Raw genomic sequence first — 21,001 nt, 5'->3', positions numbered from 1 at the left:
ATGGACCGCCATTTCCTCAATCTTGTTCCAAGTTTGATTATCGTCAACTTCGGTGAACATACCATTTGATCCCATGTTGAGAATGTTTCTTGAGTCTTCATAAAGACCATTACAAAATTGTTGTACCAAGAACCACTCGCTAAGTCCATGATGAGGACTTGAGCGACAAATTCCCTTGAACCGCTCCCAAGCTTCATACAAAGATTCTTCATCTCTTTGCTTAAAGCCCGTAATTTGAGCTCTTAGCATGTTAGTCTTTTCCGGTGGGTAGAACTTTTTGTAGAAAGCTAGAGCCAATTTCTTCCAAGAGTCAATTCCGAGAGTGGCCTTATCAAGGCCTTTCAACCATTGTTTTGCGGTGCCAATTAGAGAAAAAGGGAATAAGACCCATCGAATTTGGTCTTGAGTTACACCGGTTTGTGAAATCGCATCACAATAGTCACAAAAAGTCTCCATGTGAGAATGAGGGTCTTCACTAGGCATCCTCCCAAATTGGCTTCTTTCGACTAATTGGATAAATGCGGATTTGGCAATGAAATTTCCGGTTAAGTGTTGTGGTGTGGGAGTACCATTGGGTAGGTTCTCCTCGGTTGGTATGGAATATGATGAAAATTTAGGCATTGTGGGTTGATTTTGTGTTGGGTTCTCCTCACCTTCTCTTGCAAAAGGGTTGACGAACTCAATAGCATTTGGTTGAATATCTACAACCTCACCAATACCTCTCAAAGTACCTCTAGCAAGTCTTCTATTGTTTGTCAAAGTCCTTACAATTTCGTGATCAAAGGGTAACTTAGACATGCAAAATATCAAACAACTTGAAAATAATTAGAACAAACCTTGAGGAGTTTTACTTCCCCAAGGCAAAGAAAGACACAGCTAATAACAATTTAAAAAAATCTAAATCAACTTAACACCGTCCCCGGCAACGGCGCCATTTTTGGTCGGGACCTCTTGGGAGGTTTAGTTTTCGGTACTTGTCGTTAGGAGCAACTAGACCAAAACAAAATTTATATCTCCACAAATAACTCTACTATTAGTAAAGAGGCAAGTAAAGGTCGGATCCCAAGGGGCGGATATTGAAGTAAGATTTTCAATTGCAAGTAGCGGTGTCTAGGGGTGTCACAACTTGGGGTTTGAAATAGAAGATCACTAAACTAAATAGAAATGAAAGTAAACAAGCAAGATGATTTAAAAAGGGATGTAAACAATTGATAAAAGGCACTACGGTGTCATGGGGTCATACGGGATTTATGGGAATTGATCATACAAACATATTCTCAAATTATAAGCAAGCAATTATTGTTGTGATGGATCGAGTTGGTTTATATCTTACAATCCTAGGAAAGTTTGGGTCCCGGAGCCGAATCGATTAGATTTTACAACACCTACAAGTCGACTTAATCTTCCCTACTCAACTATATACATGGTCTAATGAGACTCGAGTTGGTTTATATCTTACAAGTCTCATTGAAAAGATAAGTGATGGGTAAAAAATGCAAGGATTCATAGGCTCGCATTTCATCAAACATAACATGTGCATAAGTTGAGATCACAACAAGCAAGCAAATAAACTATGAAAACATATTAAATTAAGCATGAATCATCCCCCATGTTGGTTTCCCCTAATTACCCATTAACCCTAGTTAAGGAAACTACTCACTCATTATCATGTTGAACATGCTAGCAAGGTTGTCAATCATACCAACAAAGTAAAACATGATGAATAAATGAAGATGATTAACAATAAATAAAAAGGGACTAAGAGAATTATACCTACTAATGATTCCAATAATAAAGCAAAGAATAATAAAAGTACTTGATGATTGATTGGAAGGTTGTCAATCTCCCAATAATAACCCAAATAATCTTCAATTACCCAAAATAAAAGATGAACAAAAGAGAGATTAAGGAAATGAGATTTGTATTAAGACTTGATTAAAAGTTGATTACAAGATTAAGAAGAGATTAGAATGATATAAAATACACTAAAGATTGATAAGAAGAACATGATTATCTAATTAGACTAATGGGGTATTTATAGTGGGGATTAGGTACACAAACTAGGGTAATTACTAAGGGCTTAAATGACGATTAAGTCCTTGAGGAATCGCTCCTCTCAGAAAAATATGCGAGTCTCCTTTTCGCCGGTCTTTCCGAGATATGCGCATCCTTCATAGAACAAGGAGAGAATGGAAAGTTGTTGTAACACAATCCGAGCGTCCAAGGCACGGGACGAGCGGATTGTGGCCTTGTTGGACGAGCGGATTATCTGGCTGGACGGGCGGATTGTGGTGTTTTTGGACGGGTGTCGCTCTGGCAAAGACGCTCGGATTCCTGGTCTTGGACGGGCGTCCCGAGGGCAATCCGCTCGGATTTTGGGTCAGCTTCCTTCTTTTCTTCTTTTCTCCCTTCTTCTTCCAACAATCCTCGAGGATCTTGTCGGAGATGCAAGGATCTTTTCTCATCATTGCCCATCTACTATAGTATGTACAAAGGCTTTCTAGTCTTGTCTTCTCTTTGATGCTTGGTAATTGAATTCAATCAATTTAACTCTATTTTGCCATGAAAATGCAAGGTTTGCACTCCTTTCCTACCAAGGGAACAAAACCTAAAAGAATATGCAAAACAAAGGACTAAAGATAATAAATGACCTAAATATGCACTAAAAAGCATGGGAACAAGGCTAATTCGGGGACTAAATATGCTCAAATAATGGTCACATCAAATAATGGTTATTGTAAAGGTAATTCGGTTTGAATTGTCGTAAACATTGCACACGTGAAGGGGATTTTTGTGGGAAGAGAGAAATGCCTTCTTTTCTTTTGTAAGGAAAGGGAATGCTTTTTTTTTTTTAAGTTTGTATGGGTTTGTTTTTTTTGTGTGTGGGGATGGTTGTATCCTTCTTGTGTAAGAAAGGATTGCCTACGTATTCACCTGAAAAGGTGAACTCAAACCATGCTTGTAGTTCAAGTGTTTTGTTTGGGTGTTGTGGTTGTATCCTCCTTGCATAAGAGAGGACTACCTACGTATTCACCTGAAGAGGTGAAATCAAACCATGCTCGTAGTTCAGGTGTTCTGTTTGCATGCAAATGGATGGTACCTTTGAAAAATCAAAGGCTGCTGGAAACATGGCAAGTTGTCGTAACTTAGACTCAATTAAACATGCAATTTCAAATCAGAACTTTTGAGAAATTGACTTGAAAGGGGGATTGAGGTCACTCGTTATAAATTTAGAGAAAGGTCATTGGTTGCTGGTGCTAAGGTTCAATGTTAGTATTTCTTGACATGGTCTAGGTTGGTTGGGTTTGTGAAGACTAGGTATGGCCCGACCCAATTGGGTTTGATTTTCCCCCTCGGATCGACGGGTAACGGTGCTCGAACCGAATTGAGGACCAAGTCGCCTTCTTTGATATTTCTGGGGTTTTCTTTTTTATTGAATGCCCGTTGTATACGTCGTTGTTATAGCTGGACATTGTGCAAGACGTTGAGTCGTCGTTCATCTAGGAGGATGAGTTTCTCGAACTTTCGACGGGTCCATTCCGCCTCAGGGACTTGACTTTCTAGTAGGATGCCTGGAGCTGGGACTTCCAAATCCACTAGTGTTACTGCATCCATACCGTATGCTAGTTAGAAGGGTGTTGCTCCTGTTGGTGTTCGAATGGAGGTTCGGTATCCCCAAATTGCGAATGAGAGTTTGCTCGGCCAATCGCGATAATTATCCTGCATCTTTTTGATGATGGTGACAAGTGTTTTGTTTGCTGCCTCTACATCTTCGTTGGTTTGGGGACGATTGAGGGATGAACGGTGTCGTTTTATTTGGTATTTGTCCAACAATGCTTGCGTTTTAGGCCCGGAAGTAGGAGCCTTGGTCGCTGATGGTTTTATGGGATACCCCACATCTGTAGATGATGTTGTCTTGGATGAACTTGGCCACTTGTTTGCAGTCAAGAATGCATAGGATTGTGCTTCTACCCAATTGGTGAAGTAGTTGATTGCGACGAGGACAAAACAATGTCTTTTGGTGCCTATCAGATTGACTTTGCCGATGATGTCGATGCCTGTAGATACCTCATTTCTACACCTCTCGCCAAACACCCAGTGATGATTGGGCCGCATGTTTAGTATATGTCACGATTTTATGACGTTTCGTAAATCATTTAATAAAACGTAATTCGTACACTTGTGTCTACCTCTTGATTCCACTTGAATTTGTTCGCCTTTTTGTTTATTGAATCAGGATGAAACCCTAATTCGCTTGAAATCGATTTGGGCATTTTTGATTTGCCCATTTTGAGTGAAATTGATGCTTGCATTAGATCAGAAATCTGTTTAGGAGTATAGGGGTGCTTTTATTTTGCATTTTGGTCCCCGTTCCCGCTACCTCGTTCCCGCTCCCTAGGTGCGAAAAACGTGAATGAGATAAGAAATCATCTCATTTTGCAATGTCAATGTTGTTTGCTCGAGTTGTGTGCCCCACTATGTTGCATTGTAGTCGGGGAATGCCGTCTTTGCTATGTTGAATCTTTGTTGGGTGCTAGGGGTGAAATTCCACATTTTGCCCTTATCAGACTGAGCCACCTTGCTTAGAATTGACATCGATGGTAGTTTAGGTCGTCCTAAAGCGTGATCGCGTCACGTTGCATTATCGTGGCCGTAATTTGAATTTTTGACCCGTTTGCGCTCAATTTGGTGTAAAATTACCTTTTGAATTTTGTAAAATGCCTGATTGTGATGGGCATTTTTTGTCGTTTATTATTTTTTCAGACCTTGTGTTGGCCCAGGGGTGCTTGGTGTTTTTTTTGCTGTCATTTTGACACGTCTTTCTCTTGAAATGAAGGGGGAGTCGTCTTTTTTGTGAGCTTTTGTGCTGGATGGGATTGGGCGGGTTTGCCCTTGCTCTTGTTTGCTTATTTTTTTTTGCATTTGCAGGTGATTTTTGTTTTTGGGATTCTATTTTTTTTGTGTTGTCGTAATGCTAAAATTTCGTCTGACATTGTTTTTGTTTTGGTTTCAGGTGAGTGTTCAGGGGCCGCTAGGCCCGCTGGGTCCGAGGCTGAGGCCTTGGAGGTGGAGGTATCGAGGACCTTGGAGGACGCTTCCGAGGAGGAGCCCGCGGTTGAGACTGCTAGACTTGAGGGGATTGTAGAGGCTTGGGAGGAGCCTGGCGTGGTTGTGGTTGTTGGTGGGACTCAGGCGGAGTCTATGGCTGGCACATCCGGGAGCAGGGTCACTACTAGGAGGAGAGCTCCTCGGCTCTTTAGGCAGGAGCTCGAGGGAGTCGTGCGGGTTATTGAGAGGGGTCCTCGTCGTACCATGCAGTCTCGCGGTGTGAAGAGGCGGAGAGTGGAGACCCCGAAAGACGATACTTTGGTCCGCGACTGGGAGGCTAGGCGGGTTCAGGCTCCGCGGGGGCTGAACTTGCGGGCACGCCTGTTTGGGCTGCAGGTTTTTACGACAGCCAGTGGCTGTTGCGGCTCGACACTCACATCTCTTACCGTGCACACGAGGGCCTGGTGAGTTTGCTGCTTTGTTGAGATTTTGTTATTTTTGCCGTTTCTGACCTGAATAGGCGTTCTGACCTTGCTTGATTTTCAATTTCAGGATGTTGCTACCATGAGGACATTCTCAGGCTTCTCGACTTCCATGAGTTACTATGACGTCCTGCGAGTGGGTTCGAGGACGTTGATAGAGAGGTCCGCCATGGGCCTGGTGGTTGCTGCTTGGCACAAGATTCACGGGGCTTCGATTAAGTCGAACCTGTGTTTGATCTGTGCAATGTTGGAACGCTACTAGGACAGGATGTCGTCGTTTCACATGTAGTTTGGGGAGATCCGCATCACCTTGGAGGATTTTGCCATGGTGTTGGGTCTTCCCTATGGCGAGATGCCGGTTCAGTTTCCGGAGAGACCGGAGAGAGTGTTTTCGGCCGTGATCAAGGGCTTGATCGGCAATGTTTTTCTTGCTCCGACTGATATTACCCCCTTCTTGATGGCGAACTCTTACGTGAGGGACCACTTCAAGATGAAGGTGACTTGCTTTGTTCCGGAGCCGTTGGCGAGCCCTGATGCAGAGGCTTAGGCTGAGGCTGACGCGCAGGAGGCGCGGTTGTGGTTGTGGTACTTCTTGGGTGCCACGTACTTTGGTGACAAGGGCGAGCGCTTGTCGACCAAAGTTCTTCCTTTGCTAGCTGACTTGGACGCCCTAGGTTAGTACGACTGGGTGACGCCTGCTCTGGCCCGGTTTATCCGTTACTTCCACACCGCTGTTCGTTTAGTGACGATGGAGGATGGGAGTTCCCTTGCTTTAGTTGGTCCTGGCCTCATCTTGGAGGTACGAGCGGTTTTGTTGGTTGTTTTTTTTTTTCTTTTGTGTTGTGTTTGGTATTTTTTTTAAAGTTGGCTATTTTGTTGTTGCTGTGTTTTGTTTCGCAGGCTTGGTTGTTTTCTTACATACCCACCTTGCGTCCGGAGACAGTGGGTGATGTGCCCCTAGTTTACCCGGCTGTGAAGGTCTTGATGGTGGCTCGGAAGAAGTCCACCAAGTCGACTTACTTCGACTACAGGCGTCACATGAACGCCCTTTGGCTTGGCGATGTAAGTTTTCATTCCTTACCTCTTTTGTTTTGTGAAAGGAGGTAGAGATAGGATTACTAGGTAGCTAGAAAGCCCCTAGTTAGTAAACTAGATTTATCGTGGATCCAATTTGTTGGGTGGCCCTGGGTGCACTACACTGGTGTACTCGCCTTTGTCAGAGAGCGCTTGCGGCCTCATAGTTGTCAGGCCTTGTACCTAGAGACGGCGATCGACCCTATTTGGTACCTTGGCGAGCGTTTGGCTCGTCAGTGCTTCAATGTGACTTTCGTGGTGCTTTTCGACCTGCCTAAGGTGTTATTCCAGGAGTTGACGCCTGACGAGGTTGCGGAGCACCTTCACGGTCGTGGAGGTGAGGACTTGCTGTTGCGGGGGTGGACTACGACACCTTCCGTTTGTCGAGGCTTGCTTGGTACCTGATTGAGGTATGTTTCCATCAACTCGTGCTCATTGTTGCTTTTGCTTTTGGTAGAGAGGAGTTTGTTACATTTAACATAGCTTTGCGTTGCAGGGTGTTGACCACCTCATGAGAGCCCAGGCCCAAGCTTTCATGGCAAAGACTACTTTCCTAGGGCCTAGTGGTGAGGAGTTGCAGCTGCGTTTGCCAGAGCCTGCGGTTCCTGAGATAACGGACGCTGGCATGGAGTGGAGGCGGGCGGTTATGTGGGTGAGCTGTCATCCTGAGCTCTCCTTCTTGTTTGTATTTTGTTTTGCTCTATGTGTTGCCGTTTTGCTGAAAGGTTTTGCTTTGTTGTGTAGGTGTCGACCGTTAGTAATCAGGGTCTGTGGCAGATGGCTAACCGGTGGAGGGCGCTTGCTGGTGACCTGGTTGCGAGGGAGTCTCGGCTTCTACAGGTGCCTTTTGTTGGTTATTTTTGTGTCTTTTTGTGTTGCATGTCATGGTTAGATCTTAGCGACCCATGATGAAATTTGTAGAGTAATGCGGATCCGGCTGAGCTTGCTCGGGTCCGTGTTGTGTTGGACGAGGCAAGATCGACGATTCAGGCACATGAGCTCGGACTCACCGCTCGACACCAGAAGCTGAGGCGCCGCGAGGAAGAGCTACGGAGCCGGGATGCTGAGATTTCTTCTCTCAGGGCTTAGTTGGCCGAGGCAGAGGAACTTTGTGTCACGATGGAGCGGGAGACGCTAGAGAGTTCTCTCGAGAGGACGCCAGAGCAGGAGGTGGTGTCTTCTTTGCCAGCGACTCTTAGCAGGGCCGAGGCTGGCCCGCTGTGAGACGTCGAGTAGTTTATAGTTGCTTGCCCATGAATTGGACTTTTGTTTATATGTGGATATTTTTCTTGAGGAGGTTTGTATATATGTGTTTGCATACACGTAAACATGCAAAGTATCTGTTGAAAACAAAATAACCACAATGACTCAAAGTTAAAATTGAAATTGTTTGTTCGAAAATGTATTTTTGAAAATTCCGCGACAAGACGTCACGCTTGGCATTGTTTTGAAATTTCGAGAAATTAATTCGTGATTGAATTAAATTGCATCGAATTTTGCCAAAATTTAATTGCAACAGAAGAATTGAAACTCAAACCGTCATGAATGAATTTCAAAAGGATTTTTGTGAGTGTGTTTATTTTGATTTTTGCGAGATCAAGACTCGAATTTGCAAGAGTGCTTTGAGAAAAATTGACTTCATGTATCAATTTTACGGAAATGCGATTTTTTTTTTGAAAATTTCGACTGACATGGAAACGATCTCTCGCGGATCGGGGCGACTAGCCCTTCCCCCCTAAAAAGGAAGTGAAAAACCCGTATGTTTAAAGCTGAGTAATGAAAACCGTGTCGGATTTCGTAAGACGTGAATCCAAGGAAATGTGAGTGTGAGAAAACACAAAAATTTCTGGGTAAGCCTAATGAGGCGCCAGCCCTAAGGCGAGAAAAGTGAGGTGTTAGAAAGAAGCACAACTTGACAAGGAAAAGTCAAGGTGCAGATTTTTAGAAGTAGCCCAAAGAGGCGCGAGCTCCTGGGCGATGCCAGGGACCTCCCCATTTTTCGGAAAAAAGACGCTGATTGTTTTGTATAAATTGGGAGTTTTGTGCTTCATTGTTTCATCATCCGAAATACAAAACATCTCAACGAAAACTCTCTTCTTATTCCATAAAATAATTCATGGATAGTTTTGGATATAGGTTGCGACATTGGTGTCGGGACATATCGCCTCCCGAGAAGTATCAACTCGTTTTAATGGGAGTTGGTCAGTTGTTGGTGTATCGTCAAGTCAAGGTGCAATCCTCGTTCTATGAATCATGCTCTCGTTTTTGGGATGTGAAACATCTTGTTTTCGTCTTCCCGAAAGGTGAAATTTGCCCTCTTGCCGAAGAGGTGGGTGCTTTTGGAGGGTGGCCAAGTTGTACTCCGGTGCTTCCTCCTACTCGGTTGTGCAATAAAAAGAAGTTTCGTTCCATCTTAGGCTTGTCGAGGAGCCAAGCGAACTTCTCCCTTGCTCCTCACGGTGTTGATATGTTGTCTCTTATCAACATCTTCTCCGATCGCATGGATGTCAATATTTCAGAGGTAGCTAGAAGAAGGGCTCTTGCCTTTTGCCAAGTGCATGCTTACCTCCTTGTTGATGCTTTGAAGAAGGAGGGGCCAAGGTGGTATGGTAGCATGACCCTTGTTCATGTTGTCGAGCAAATGGAGAATGGGTGGGATCCATCGTGGTTGGTGCTTAGTGAGATTGTCCAAGCTTTGGACAAGAAGGGTTCTTATGGACAAGTCCCTTCGTTTCGATCCCCTAGGATCTTCAAAGTATGGCTTATGGAGAGGCTAAGGTATGTTGAGCCTCTGGTTGATGCTTCTTCTTACTCCTTTCGTCATCTTACCATAAGAAAGAAGTTCTATGCGGATAGCTTTGCATGCACCGAGGCCCATTGGACCTCAAAATTGGTGGAGGAGGGTGGTCCTCACATCCGTTAGGTGGTGCCGTGGTGGCACTTGAGGTCCTTTACGGGGTTGCCCACTCCGGCCGCTTCTTCTCGTTCTTTGATGGTTATGGGCTTAAAAGTTGCTTCCTTCATCTTTCCGGAAAGGGTCTTGAGGCAAATGGGTCGTCAACAATAGGTCCCCGCTCAAGATACTCTCGTCCAAGAGAGTGTTTTCCGAAACTCCGAGCTTATGGAAGCTTTCAAGAGGTGGTGGGCCACTCGGCCGATGTGGGAGGTACCAAACCCCGCATTAACGACATGGGTGACTCCCGCTTATGTCAAATGGTCCAGACCTTCGACCTTGGAAGAAAGGTCAAAGTTCCCCAAGGATGAAGTCATCGACTTCAAGTATGGGGAGGCGGCCAAGGTAAATCGCCCCTACCTTGAAGACTTTGGCGATAATGTGAGCCCGGATGTGATGATGCCACCGAAGAAGAAGAGCTTGGGTCCCCAAGAGGCGGTGAGCTGCGTGTGGGCTCGGCTTGGGCCGAGTATAGGGTCGTGTAAGGGCCCGGGTGCCGTTGCTGTTGTGGATCCGGTGACGATCCGTTCCGAGGAGGAAGCCCATGCTAGGCGGGCTAGCAAGAAGAACAAGAGGAAGATGCATCCCGAAGACAAAGGCAAGGGTAAGATGGAAGAGTGAAGACCTCCATTACCCGCTTTATTATTATGTTGTATTAGCGTTTGTGTGCGTTTTTATTATGTTGTATTAGTTATGTATTGTGTGTTTGTGTGTGTTAGTTTTATTATGTATGATGTCCTAGTCGACACCCTAGCTTGGCAAGTCGTGGACTTGTTCAGCTTTATTGTTGTCAAGTTTGTAATCCTTTCCATTATTAATTAAATAAGAGAATTGCTTGTGCTAAAAACAGTTGTGAACATTTATTGTTTCTCCATCCATACTGTAAAGGTAATTCGGTTTGAATTGTCCTAAACATTGCACATGTGAAGGGGATTTTTGTGGGAAGAGAGAATGGCCTTCTTTTTTTTTGTGAGGAAAGGGAATGCTTTTTTTTTTTAAGTTTGTTTGGGTTGTTGTTTTTTGTGTGTGGGGATGGTTGTATCCTTCTTGTGTAAGAAAGGATTGCCTACGTATTCACTTGAAAAGGTGAAATCAAACTGATACCCGTCGTGACGTGTCAAAAATAAATTTATAATCTCCAACTACAACTATAGCTAGCGGCAGTCGGGTCGAACCACAGAGAGGCAGACGTAATTTCTAGTTGTTTAATTTCGGTCTAAGGTAACAGAAATGTGGGGGGTTTTGAGTTGATTTGATCTATAGCTAAGGCGATAAAAGACAATAAACTAAAAAGACGGATAAAAACAGATATTAAAGGGGTGCAAGGATGGTCGGTTCACTCTAGTTTCGGCGGCAGCAAACTAAGCAGGTCTAAATCAAACACATGAGGCGGGAAAACAAGAGGTCCTCTCGGTCCACTTTTAACAAATAGCATCTTTCGATCTCGCTACAAGTCCCTAATATCACTAATACTGACTCTCGTCCTGAAAAGTGACTTATAATCTAAACTTTACCTATCTTTCGATCTCAGTATAGTTTAGTCATTTTAATTGGTGATCTATCAACTTTTCCTATCTTTCGATCTAATGGGTCAGTCATATATTAAGCATTCAACTAGTCGCATGCATTCGATTTGTCAAATACAACATTTAAATCAATTAAAATGAAGGTAAACCTCACGTGGTCAGTCGATCGACCGGGTAGGGTGGTCGATCGACCAACACTCGATTAGGGTTCCCTAATTCTAGTGCCGCCTACACTATAATTCCCCTACATCCTAGCACAATTAAATTAGCTACTCATGATACTGATAAAAACAACAATAATCATAATGAAATAAACTATTGAATTCATGTTTGAAGTAATCAAATAACAAATAGCGATAAACGATAATTGTCTTTGGATACTAACTAGCAATTTATATCTATGAACAATAAAAAAGCAATCGAACTGAAATAAGAACAGAGGAAATACCGAAATTGCAGAGAAAAGGATCCAAAAACCGATTGCAAAGGAGTAACTTTATTGACGAAAAATAAATGAACTGTGTTAAGAACTGTATGCTGAAAACTAGATACCAAAACTGAATAACCTAGCTTACGTTATATAGAATACAACGTATTTCTTATTCTAAAAACTAATGTACTATGGGCTTGCTATTTCTCGATCTTTTAATTCTCGTCTGAGTAGCGGTGTGGTCGATCGACGGAGGTGACCGGTCGATAGACTGCTCTGAGCTGAACAGTAGCTACTAGATCCCGCAGGTTGGTCGATCGACTGAAGGCAGTGGTCGATCGACTGAAGTAGCTGATAGTGGCTTCTATAATCTCGTGGATTGGCCTTTTGGGCCTTGAAATGCGCACCAAGCTCATTCCTTCAGTGAATTTTTCACGTCAAATGCAATGCGGGACAGTCGGGGACGGATTTAGGTCAATTTCCGTTGAATTCTTCACATTTCTGCAATAATGTACAAAAACACGAAAGTAGACGGAAATAGGGGAAATGGTAGCTTAAACTACACAAATGAGCTCTGAAATGCGTGTAAAATGAGGTGTAAAACATCATATAAATGACACGCATCACAAACCATGCGTGTAGTTCAAGTGTTTTGTTTGGGTGTTGTGGTTGTATCCTCCTTACATAAGAGAGGACTACCTACCTATTCACCTGAAGAGGTGAAATCAAACCATGCTTGTAGTTCAGGTGTTCTGTTTGCATGCAAATGGATGATACCTTTTAAAAATCAAAGTCTGCTGGAAACATGGCAAGTTGTCGTAACTTAGACTCAATTAAACATGCAATTTCAAATCAGAACTTTTGAGAAATTGACTTGAAAGTGGGATTGAGGTCACTCGTTATGAACTTAGGGAATGGTCATTGGTTGCTGGTGCTAAGGTTCAAGGTTAGTATTTATTGACATGGTCTAGATTGGTTGGGTTTGTGAAGTCTTTCCCGTCTAGGTCACTCAATCTCACTGCGCCCTCGAAAGGATTTTCATGACTAGGTATGGCCTGACCCAATTGGGTTTGATTTTCCCCCTCGGATAGACGGTTAACTGTGCTCGAACCGACTTGAGGACCAAGTCGCCTTCTTGGATGTTTCTGGGTTTTTCTTTTTTATTGAATGCCCGTTGTATACGTCGTTGTTATAGCTGGACATTGTGCAAGGCGTTGAGTTGTCGTTCATCTAGGAGGATGAGTTGCTCGAACTTTCGACGTGTCCATTCCGCCTCAGGGACTTGACTTTCTAGTAGGATGCCTGGAGCTGGGACTTCCAAATCCACTGGTGTTACTGCATCCATACCGTATGCTAGTTAGAAGGGTGTTGCTCCTGTTGGTGTTCGAATGGAGGTTCGGTATCCCCAAAGTGCGAATGAGAGTTTGCTCGGCCAATCGCGATAAATATCCAGCATCTTTTTTATGATGGTGACAAGTGTTTTTTTTGCTGCCTCTACAGCTTCGTTGGTTTGGGGACGATTGAGGGACGAACGGTGTCGTTTGATTTGGTATTTGTCTAACAATGCTTGCGTTTCAGGGCCGGAAGTAGGAGCCTTGGTCGCTGATGGTTTTATGGAGTACCCCATATCTGCAGATGATGTTGTCTTGGATGAACTTGGCCACTTGTTTGGCAGTCAAGAATGCATAGGATTGTGCTTCTACCCAATTGGTGAAGTAGTTGATTGCGACGAGGACAAAACAATGTCTTTTGGTGCCTATCGGATTGACTTTGCCGATGATGTCGATGCCTGTAGATACCTCATTTCTGCACCTCCCGCCAAACACCCAGTGATGATTGGGCCGCATGTTTAGCATATGTCGCGATTTTATGATGTTTTGTAAATCGGTTAATAAAAGGTAATTCGTACACTTGTGTCTACCTCATGGTCGTCATCTAGGTGTCATTACAGTCGTTTTGGCAGTAATTAGAGTACATTTGGAGTCCGAGTAAAAAACAGTCTTCATTTCCTAAAACCGTTAAAACCCGAGTCAAAAACCAATGTGCTTGTCTACCTAATGTTTGGATGTCATAAAATGTTATGGGTATATCTCATTTTGAGTCCCATGTCACTTCTTTGGGCTAAACTTAATGTTTACATTACAAAATGTGCATTTCATTTAGTTAAAATGAGAACCTACCTTTAGGCCCATTTTACGAAGTGATAACGACATTTTTGGGTCTGGCCTATTTCACAGAAAGTTCTAGATCTTTCTTTTAGCTTTCCAACGCCACCGAAATTACCTTATTCTAAGTCTTGTAGAGAATGTTATGCCTAAAATACGACAGGCTATCAAACGCGTTTTCTCGCGCAGAAGAACCCTACCCGAGAAAGGACGCAGTAAGTGATGTGCCTCTTCTAAGGGACGCGGCACCTGCTGCGCCTTTTCTCAGGGCTTTCTTTTTGTCAAAGTTTCCGTGTTTTAACTAAGTCGGTTATTTCCGGATCTTTCCTTCCGTATCCTATTCTTACTATAATTCCTCCGTGTGATTAGTATAAATAGAGGCCTTCGCCTCACATATTTTTTCACGCGAGTGTCCGCCCTTCTCTTCTCTCTTTGCATTCTAGACCTTGCACTAAGCTTTCGACGCCTACGTGCTTGATCAATCGACCACATAAGCTCAGATCATTCTGAGTACCAGTTACGTTTGCATGACCGACCCATTTGACCACTACACAATCAATTAATCAATCTTTTTAATTCCTTTTTCAAGGGCACTTTCATATTTGCATAGATGGAGTCGAGTTACCACTAAAAGCCGATTTTGTTAAATCTCGCGACGCTAACATGTAAGTCTGAGGGTGTAAAATCCCATCTTTTAATCTTGTTTATATTATTGTTGTATTTTATTTTACGAGTTTACATCATATTAATGCCAATACGATAATTTGTTAAAACACACGTTTCAAACGTTATTTCGTCAAAACTTTTCAGATCTGACGAGTAGAAGAAACGCAGTGCCTGATGCGCCTTCTGGAAGGATCGAAGCTTCTGCTACTTCCAGAGGCTGCTTTCAGCTGCTCTGTTTTTTCTTCTCCTCGGATTCGTTCTTTTATCCTTCTTTCTTCTTCAATTCTTTTCTTTTCTTTCAACCTACATCTTTTAATTAGTTTTCATCAAATTATTTTACTCATCAATTTATTTTCTTAAACATTTTCTTCTTTAGTCGGTTTAAATCGCTAATTCTTCAAATTGGTTGGTTTATTCCGTCTCATACTAGAATTTGGCTTTTAGTGACTCGGTAATTAATACTTGGTCTCTTAAACTCACTTTGTGTATATTAATAAAGTTTCTGTTTATTTTTTAAACTCAACCTTTAAGATTTCAAATCCATTTAATTCGTCTTATAATCATTAGTAATCAATAATAATTGGTTTGAGACGGTTTTTGTACATAAAATTCATTCATAATATTTATCATTCGGATTTAATCATTAACATGTAAATACAATCAATTTTTATAATCAATCAACCATAACAACCAACCAAGTCTGACTTTTATAGTCAGAACCCATCCCGGAACAGACGCAGTGGGTGATGCGCCTCTTCCAGAGGACACACCCATTGCTGCGCTAATTCTAGGCTGGCTTCTGCCTCTGAACTCCTTCTCGCTTCGACGTAGTCTTACACTAGACTATGTTAATCGACTATTAATTTCTTTTATCACCTATTTGCACATATTTTAAATCTTTTAATTTATTTTTGTCAGTTTTCTTTTATTTCCTTATTTTCCAATTTTCCTTTTCTTTTATTTCCTTATTTTTTCAAATTTCCTTTTCTTATTTATTTCCTTTTTCTATTTATTTCCTTTTCTTTAAATTTTCTTTTCTTTTAATTCTTTCCTAAATCCCGTCTTTGGCATTTATATGATGTACATTCAGTTGTAAATTATATTTTGTTCTTTTATCTACCTTTTCACATGTAATTAATATAAATTCCAACTTCGACATAATTAATTACTAAATTCTTTGTTAACCGACATAGTCTAATCTCGCATGCTAGGACTAAATCATTGGATGTTGCATTGCATGCATATAATCAACAACATATCAACTATGAACGATTTTCCTAATCATTAGTAGAGCCCGCTATCGAGGCGGGCGGGATTAGGTGTTCAACTAAAGAGCTTCCTAATACGTACCCTCACCCCTTACTCCAGATCTCTGTGAACATCCGTGTTCATTGGCATCCACAAGAGTCATTCTAGACATAGAATGCTAAGGGTAACGAGTTCTTAGTGTTCATGTCACGACTTTGTCTCTTGACATGACACGAGGTATTCGAACGGTTCAAATTTCTCATAAAAATTGGTGGCGACTCCACAAATGCACACTTATTCAAGTGTCTTCCACGCGTGCCACGGTGTGGCCCATGTCCACAGTTTGGCGACTTCGCTAGGGATGATACACTTACGTGTTACCTAGGGTGAAACTTGAACAAGGTTAGGGAATAGTTTATACGAGACAGTTGTCGGTTTTCATTACTCGACCTTCTTAGGTCATTTCATTCGGCCTTCCTAGGCTGAACGCAACCCATTCGACGAATCGTCCCGTCTGGACGGTCCAAATTCTTTTCCGGGACTAAAGATAGATAGCGGTTGACGTCAACCATACCATGGTACATACTCATCTTTGTATCAAGGCTTTCACTACTCGAGGGAATGGACTAGGAACCGACCTTACTCATGTTTGGCATGGACCTCTCCACAGACCAGGGTTTGATTGCTTGGTATGGCAACCCAACTTTTAAGCCAAAATCCTTTTAAATGCTCTCAGCATACTGTTATAATGCATGTTTATATGTGTACCTTTTGTGTGTGTTTTCCAAATCAATCACGTGCCTAAATTACTCACTTATAAACAAAATAATGTCAAAATTATTGTGTAAATAAGATTCATTTTCAAACCTTTCAAATAATGCCAAATTTTCCAATCTTCAAATTTCAACATTCTCAAAAAACAAATCCACAAAAAAAAAATAAAAAAAAAACAAACGTTCTATATAAAAAATATTTTCAGACAATGTAAATGTAAATATGTAAATTCAATTGGGCTAAGTTATAGTCAAAGTTCAAACCGACCATGTCCTAGTCGGAACTCTGTGAGGTTATAAACCCGTCTTCCTTTACATTTTGGGTCTTTCCAAATTCAAGTCAAATCCTAAGGCGTCACGCCGTTATTTTGGACCCCTACACCAATTCAGTTAGGATCTAAACTTTTCCGACACCCCATGTTACATATGCCTGAGTCATACACAAAAGACTTAATGGGGCTCACCTTTCGAACCCATTTTCTTTCAAAGCCGTGTTTTCAAAATCTTCCTAATGACACGTCCCGAGGGTCAACACACGATTCTCAATGGGCCTCACATTTGAGTCTAACGTCTTAAAGTGCAGTCGTCTTCTTAACACCTACAAGCACACCCCGGGTATCTACACTTATACTCGAGTCTAGAATCAACACGTGTCATCAATCCCGTCAATAAGGTCAGCCATATAAGGGTCACTCCACCAAAGTCAACATACAAGTCTAAATTAAAGTCAAGAACCATGAATTCAAACACGAGAAGTCGCTCACGACATTTCATGAATTCATAAGTCGACATCTAGATTTGTTGTCTTATCCTTATAGTTACTTGTCCCTTCCTGTGTTCGTTGCTTACTGCCTTAGTATGCGTGATCCCATGTCGAATCAAGTTTTAATGCGTGTCATTTCTGTCAAGTAGGAATCCAGCAAGTTCCATCAGTCAACAAAGTCACTGGTCGGACTATCGTTTTCGGTTACTTGTCGTTAGGAACACCTAGACCAAAACAATATTTATAGCTTCACAAACTACTCTACTATTAGTAAAGGGGTAAGTAAAGGTCGGATCCCAGGGGACGGGTATTGATGTAGGATTTTCGATTGCAAGTAGTGGTGTCTAAGGGTGTCACAATTTGGGTTAAGATAAGAAGATCACTAAACTAAATAACAATGTAAATAAACAAGCAAGATGATTAAAATGAGATGTAAACAATTGATTAAAAGCACTAGGGTGTCATGGGTTCATAGGGGATTTATGGGAATTGATCATACAAACATATTCTCAAATTATAAGCAATCAATTATTGTTGTGATAGGATCGAGTTGGTTTATTTCTTAAAATCCTAGGAAGGTTTGGGTCCCGGAGCCGAATCGATTAGATTGTACAACACCTACAAGTCGACTTAATCCTCCCTACTCAACTATATGCATGGTCTAATGAGACTCGAGTTGGTTTATGTCTTACAAGTCTCATTGAAACGGTAAGTGATGGGTAAAAAATGCAAGGATTCATATGATCGCATTTCATCAAACATAACATGTGCATAAGTTGAGATCACAACAAGCAAGCAAATAAATTATGTGAACATGTTAGATTAAGCATGAATCGTCTCCCATGTTGGTTTCCCCTAATTCCTCATTAACCTTAGCTAAGGAAACTACTCACTCATTATCAAGTTTAACATGCTAAAAAGATTGTCAAACATATTAACAAAGCAAAACATGATGAATGAATGATTAACAATAATTAAAACAATGGTTATGAGAATTATACCTAATGATGATTCCAAAATAATAAGCAAAGAATAATAGAAGTACTTGATGATTGATGGAAGGGTGTCAATCTCCCAATAATACCCAAATAATCTTCAATTACCCAAAATAAATGATGGACAATAGAGAAATTAAGGAAATGAGATTTGTATTAATGCTTAATTAAAAGTTGATTACAACATTAAAATGAGATTAGGATGAACATAAATAATATTCAGGATTGATGATAATCTAATTAATACAATGGAGTATTTATAGTGAGGATTAGGTACATAAATTAGGGTTACTCAGAGCTTAAATGACGATTAAGACCCTTACGAAAAGTTGAGGAAATGCTTCTCTCGAAGGAAGATGCTAGTCTCCTTTTTGCTAGTCTTTCAGAAATATGCGCATCCCAAGTGGATCAAGGAAGAGACGTGCTGTACTGGGCAGGAATCCGAGCGGCCAAGGGGTCGGGACGAGCGGATTGTAGTTGTGCAGGACGAGCGGATAGGGTGGTGGGACGCTCGGATTATGGAGGTCTTGGACGAGCGTCTCGAGGCTGCGACGGGCGGATTGTAGTCCAGCAAGCTTCTTCCTCTTTTCTTCTTTTCTTCTTCTAACAATCCCAATGATCTTGTTGGAGATGCAAGGATCTTCTTCATCATTTCCCATCTACTACATTATTTACATAGGCCTTCTTATCTTGTCTTCACTTTGATGCTTGGTCATTAGATTCGATCAATTTAGCTCCATTTTGCGATGAAAATACAAGGTTTGCACTCCTCTCCTACCAAGGAAACAAAACCTCAAAGAATATGCAAAACAAAGGACTAAATATAGTAAATGACCCAATTATGCACTAAAAAGCATAAGAACAAGGCTAATTCGGGGACTAAATATGCTCAAATATTGGTCACATCAAATATCTCCAAACCGAACCTTTGCTCGTCCCGAGTAAAGAGGTGACAAAACTAGGACCCTTATTTAAACTAACCTACTAATAGAGCCGATATGAGACAATTAGCGGGTCTCACTCTGCCCCTTCAACTCACAACAAGACAACCATGAGGTAGGATGCCTTCTTGCAAGGCAAGGTGGGGCTTGCCAAAATGGCGACACATCCAAGCATTAAAGCACACAAAATCAAGTAATGGATGCATATACAAAAGAATAGACACTTTCCTCATCTAAGTGGCGGAAATTATCTAAAGGGGAAGCAATTCAAGGGTACACACTCCTTCATAGATATGGTTTCTTCAAACTACTAAGCCTAGAAGGATACCAATAAATCACCTCCAAGTTGTGTCAAGCTAGGGTACCTTTGTTGTCAATCGTTAAATTCTTTCATCAAGAGTAGACTCCCTATGGTGTTAGAAACATTGGAGGATCGCGGAATTCCCCTTGTTGCCTAGACAAGAAGAAGGGTCGTCCCCTTTCTACCATGCACAAAAGTGGATACGATGGACAAGGGATCAATAGAACTTGAGTTTCATGTGGGAGTTTGCTTTTGTTTTTGTTTTTCCCTGCAATTTCTTGTGACATATAACATTTGAGAACGCTTTCTTTTTGCCATTTCTTTTGATGTTTGGCATTTCAATACTTGACAATTTCAACTTTTCATTGCATTTCTTTTTGAACATTTTCAAAGTCACCCCATTTGTAGTGACGGTGCTTATATTTGAAGCATTAGGAGTCTATTTTTACTCCTCTTTTCATTTGATGCAATTTGCAACCATTTTGACTTTTCATTTAATTTCTTGACTCAAATTTTGAACAATTTTTGTGCCCATTCCCTTTGATGACAAAATGTGGTAGAACATGGATGATGGTTGCATGGTTTCGAGGGTCACCTTGGAATAAACGGTAGCCAAGGAGTTATCACACCACAAGGTACTCTTGACTAGGCCTTAATCCATGGGTCAAAGGATACTAGAATGACACATCCTAGGGTGTTTCACAAGTATTCTAACAAGCAAAGTCTTAAGAAGAAAAAGTATCTACAAAGGCTTTATATACACTTGTCAAGTTTCCCAAATAGAAGGTTTCACCAAATATTTCTAACATGCCCATGATGCAACTAACATTTATACATCCTAATGCATATGCTTCTACTAACTACTATATCATATAAACTAAATGCAATCCTAAATTCACATTGTTTTTACCGCATCAATCAAAATAAAGCCACATAGTCATTAACATAAAGAGGAAAAGGAGATTGGAAAGATCATACCATGCGGTCTTCAATATCCTCTTGTCTCGGATGTGGTGTCGTCAATCAATGTGAACAAGGATGAACAAACACAATATATACAAGACTACACTACAAAGGAAATGAACTTGTTTTTGGATTTTTTAATTTTTCAATTTTTTTGTATTTTCGAAAATTTTTAATTTTTTTGGATTTTGTTTTAAAAGTCAAGTTAGAATTTCCCATCCCCACACTAGTATGGGCATTGTCTTCAATGTCCAATACGATAGGAAATTATGCAATTTACTTGAATATGCATGATTTATAAGCTAAATGCAAACTATACTAAACTACACTACATGATGCATGTGTTTTTGTTATGGTGGAGAGCATAATTTAGATTAGCTCCCAATGCATATGCATAAACTTCCCCAAACCAAAATAGACACTATTTCTAATGTCAAAATTTTTGGAGGAGTTCATGCACATAAAATGCAATGCATGAAACTAAAATTTCTCATTTTGGATTTTGAAAGTTGGGAACAATAAAATGAACACCTCAATGAAGCCAAGGTGTTAGTCCTCTAATGTTGCTAGGACTCCACAAACGTGAAACAAATACTATACAACAAGTTATCAAAACACGAAATTCTTTTCATGAAAATTAAAGAAGGGAAAAAGGAAACTTTGCTTAAGCCT

General features: G+C 41.2%; 1 non-coding gene across 1 annotated transcript; it reads left to right on the top strand.

The window, feature by feature from the left end:
• Positions 1-142: 142 nt before the first annotated feature.
• LOC141624364 (small nucleolar RNA R71) lies at positions 143-249 on the top strand. Its single transcript, XR_012534170.1, has one exon. It is a non-coding gene; the product is annotated as a small nucleolar RNA R71 (small nucleolar RNA).
• Positions 250-21,001: the final 20,752 nt, after the last annotated feature.

This window comes from Silene latifolia, chromosome X, assembly GCF_048544455.1.
Source record: "Silene latifolia isolate original U9 population chromosome X, ASM4854445v1, whole genome shotgun sequence".
Lineage (NCBI taxonomy): Eukaryota > Viridiplantae > Streptophyta > Magnoliopsida > Caryophyllales > Caryophyllaceae > Silene > Silene latifolia.
This window is presented reverse-complemented; position numbering and strand designations above follow the sequence as displayed.